Source organism: Apus apus, chromosome 3 (genome assembly GCF_020740795.1).
Source record: "Apus apus isolate bApuApu2 chromosome 3, bApuApu2.pri.cur, whole genome shotgun sequence".
NCBI classification, from domain to species: Eukaryota; Metazoa; Chordata; class Aves; order Apodiformes; family Apodidae; genus Apus; species Apus apus.
The window spans coordinates 45,134,309-45,138,793 of record NC_067284.1 but is presented as its reverse complement, the minus strand read 5'-3'; positions in this window follow the sequence as shown (position 1 = coordinate 45,138,793).

Sequence of the window (4,485 nt, the reverse complement as noted above, 5' to 3'; positions counted from 1 at the left end):
GGGCAGCTGGTGAAAGAGAACACGGTTCCACAGAAAGTGGCATAAGACATGATGGTAACCCCTTTCGGAAGAAAGATTTTGTTGCAGGGAATATTTTTCCTTTACACAATCTTGCAGCACATGCAGATAATTATTTTAGAAGAACCTGGACTTAAAGCATCAGATTAAATGAATTGAGGTAACTTCAATTAACAAAGCACCCAAATCTGCAACTTTCAGAAACCATTCTAGCTCTACTTCAGTAATTGGCCAAGGATGTTAAAATTGCTGGAAAGAAGAATTACAAGCCATGACTTTATTTCCAAGTAAAACAGAGGGTTTCCTGTCAGCATATATAACAATTTCTGTTAGCAGCAGAGAGATACTCACCATCACGCTGCAGAACTGCTCTTGTCAGCTCACATTAATGTGTGCTAGTCAAAGCCTGCATGTAGCTACCAAGTCCCTGCATCCAAAAGCCCAAGTTCTCTCTAGAGACCCTCAGTTTTAAAGACTGCTCCTATCCTGTGCACCCACTCAACACATTTTCAACCTGCCAAAATACTGCAAGAGACCCAGTTCTCCAGGTTTTTCCAAACAAAGCATATCTTAAAGCAGTCTTGTTGGAGAGGCATCACATCCCATACACCAGCCTTGGTTGAAAACAGGTTGCTGAACACAAGACCTTTTTATTCTCAACATAATACAATAGACAGGACAAAGGAGAGCCCAGGTGAACAAGAAACAGTTTTGCTCCACTTTTTCAAGGGAGGAGCCTGTCTTTTCTTTGTTGTTTTGCCTGTTTAAATTTCACTGACAATTTGAAAAAAATAGCAACCATTTTCTTGAAGTCTTTCTCTAATTTTCAGATTCACATTAACAAACATAATAACTCAAATGTCTTGGAAGTCCATTACTCAAAAGAAAAAAAGTTTGAGAGATTGTATATGACTATTACACTGCAGGTACAATATACTTTCTGCAAACATATTGGCTGTATATATACACACACAGTTTGAGCTCTGCCACATCCAAATAGCTCTCCTGAAGAAAAAAGAAAACATTTTATTCTGACAATCATTCAGTCTTCCATCTTACTTGCAATTTATAGGGTCCTCAGGACTCAATTCTAAAGAAAAAAATATGCTGACTTCTTCAGAATTTTTTTTGGGGGGGAGGGGGGAAAATATGATTTGCAACCATTTCTTATGTGTTAAAAGACTCACCTAAGAGAGACAGTTGGTTAGGGACACCTCCAACTTACTCAGCAGGCCAGCAACACTCAGGAGGATCACAGGCTTGGAATTAGTTACCCACATCCTCTGCTTGAACTAATTCCCTGTTCTCATAATCAAGGTTCACACAGTGCTGCTACATGACACTTTCTACCCACTCAGGGAGCAGAGCAGTGTCCAGCCCACAGATGCCCAAAGAGAGGAAGGAAGTAGGACTAGTGGTGTCCTAAAATTGGATGAGAGACAGGTGCTTTTCCTAAGGTAATGTGATTAATGCAATCAGCCCACCTTCTTACTTTTCCTCCAACAACCTTCATTCAAATAAAATATTTTATCCACTTGCCACAGGAGGTTTGATTACTAAGTTCATCCTAAATTAGTTTTCTGGAGGAAACGGATCTACTCAAGTAATCACAAAAGCTAAAGCAAGCTAAGGAAACCTAACAGCATCTAAAAGCTATCACAAGAGGTATGGCACGGAGTACAGTAGAGCTTAACATGACAGGGAAGAAGAGGAGAGGATCAAGTGAAAGATAAAAGAAGTTGCTGTAAAATCTCTATTTCAAGGTATAATCCTATGGCTTTTTTAGAAAGTTAGGATAACAGCTATGTATCATACTAAAACAAGTTAAAAAAAAAAAAAAAGTTACTCATCTGTGGCATATGAACAGGCTCCTTGGGCTATTTAATGCTGGTCGCAATTACATTATCTAACTGTCCCTCCTATCTTGTAATGAAATAATTGGATTAAGATGTCCTATCTCAGCATGGTGGTATGGCTGGAGCACTACTGGGAAACTGTACTGCAATAGTAATGGGAATAGCTTCTTGCCAGCATTGTCCTTTTCTGGAATAATGGAAAAAAAAATCAACAAAACAACAACAACAAAACACCACACCAACCTGTCAGGGTATTTTTTTCTCATTTAAAGTAAGTAGTGCTATCTTTGTCATTCTCCATGAGTTGCTTTCAGATATCCTGGGTCCCACTTAATAGACAGACAGACAGACAGACATATTAGTAAGTGCATATAACTTCACACCAGAACTACATAAGGAGCTCCATCTAATCTTATAGTATAAGGGAGCATATAAACTTAAGCCCAGGAGAAAGCAGAGGCACAAGAAGCCATCCAGTCAAAGAGCGTAAGCAAAATGGTAGCTGCTTTTTGCTGCAGATGTTGGTTGTAACACAAAACCAAAACTTAAAACATTCGCACATCAAGTTTTTACACATGTATGTGTATACACAAATATTGTGAAGAAGCAATGTAATGTTCTTTAAGAAATTTACATCTGTACATTATTATGGAGGTTAAATTTTCAAACAGACCAAAGAAATCTCTACTCTGAAATCCCATTTCGCAAAAAAAGAGGTACTAAGCATGGACTTTAAAATTATTATCAGTCTCAAGCTTTTTATGCTAAATAGCTACAGGTTTCCACACTGGTCTTGATGAGGGATAACTGCTAGGTAAGCACAAAGCCATAGCTCATGGAACCAGAACATGTATTGTGTGTGTCCTGAATGGGGCAAGAAATGGCATAAATGCTGGCAGTTGCAGCTACTGAGACTGAAATGTAGGAAAAGGGCCTGGTGGTGGCTGAGCGAGCTGTTCGGGGGGGGATGTGCCTCATATTGCAGCACAATGGGAACAACCTCCACCATAGAAAGAGATTTTGACCTCCAGGCTCCTTCTCTGTGGGGTTTGCTATGAGGGTAGCCTGGATACCTCAAGGCTTCCAGGAGAGAAAAGCCTACTTGGTGCTCTCTAATTTCTGGGTGGAGAAAGATTCCGGGAGAGGTTTTAATACTGGATATTGTTCCAAGGAGTATGCATACAAATTTTAATTACCATTTTCCATGTGCCCTTAAGACTTTGGATGGATACATTTTCAATAAAACAGCAAAGAGAAATCTAGCTCCGCATGTGCTGTCACCAGAGCTGAGATTAGCCCTTATTTATGATTGCTGAACATCTGTGGGTAGGGTGTTCACAGCAGAGGTCCCCTTGGCTCAGGAGCTTGTTATTTCTCTTGAGGAGGAATCCAAATGTGCTGGTCTTTAGAGCATGGTATACGTGGACCATCTACTTGCCACATTCAGTCTTATTTTAGAAAGAAAGCATGGGAAATAGTCAGTACAGCATGATCTCCCCCAGTAAGACCTGAGTAAGGGTAACTGTGGGGGTTAATTAAAGAAAGTGATCCTGTCAGCATGGTGTCCAATCTGCAGAGTATGAAAAGACCAAGCAGCTGTGCTAAGCAGGACTGTAAGAACACCTTCTCAGTATTTTTTGCCTCCTGAAATGTTGGTGGATGGTTCAGAAGCCATAGTTTTTAAGTTCCAGTGCAAAACAGGTTTATTCCCAGTTTACTGGCATCTGTTATGCATAAGCAGAAGTTTGGAATTCCAGTTCCCAACTACTTCCAAACTAGATGAATGAAATGTGAATGGGGAAATTAAAGTGATGTGTGTTCTTGGGTGGTGTTTATTATTACATATCATTAAACTAAATATGGACTTGGGTAGAAAAGAACAGCAGAGAAAAAAATTTAATGGAGGCAGATAAAAGTGCAAATCTTGATGACTAAATTAATAATATTTTTGCTTTTTCATGGTGTTAAACATGAATTTTGTTTGCTGCCTAGTACCTTGAACTATATCTCTGTTCTCATATCCTTTTCCTGTTACAGTGGTGTGGCCATAACATATTAGCCCATGACAGTTATGAAGCACACAAACTTCAGGCTTCTCATTTTGGTAAGCGTGGAAAAAGCTATTTACTAATTTTGGTTTAAGTCAAAAGATCTACTTTCAATGTTCACTGCTGTTTGTGAACTATTTAACTCTTCTAATGCATGTTCAAATGGAAAATATAACAAGGTTAATCACTATCTTTAAAAGCATCATCTGAAAAACTTTTTTATGTTTATTCTGGGCTTTTCATACAATCATACATCATCTTAGCTATAGAATTCATTCTTCGGTACAAGTAATGTGCTTTTTTAAAGTTGAAGGATAAATTTTGCATGGTTACTTCTCAAGAGTTTAAAAGTCATGGTACTCTTCTAAGATCTCAGAACCACGTTAGAATACAAATGATGACTGTGTGATGTTGCTGATGACAGAAGACAGGAGGACACAGAATGTCATGGTTTCTTTTACACAGAAATTATTGAGACAAAGTGTCAGATCTCCAGTGCTAATGCAAAAGTGTTTGTTGCATGCTGGTCCCTGTTGAGGCACAACCGATCAAGAAAAACACTT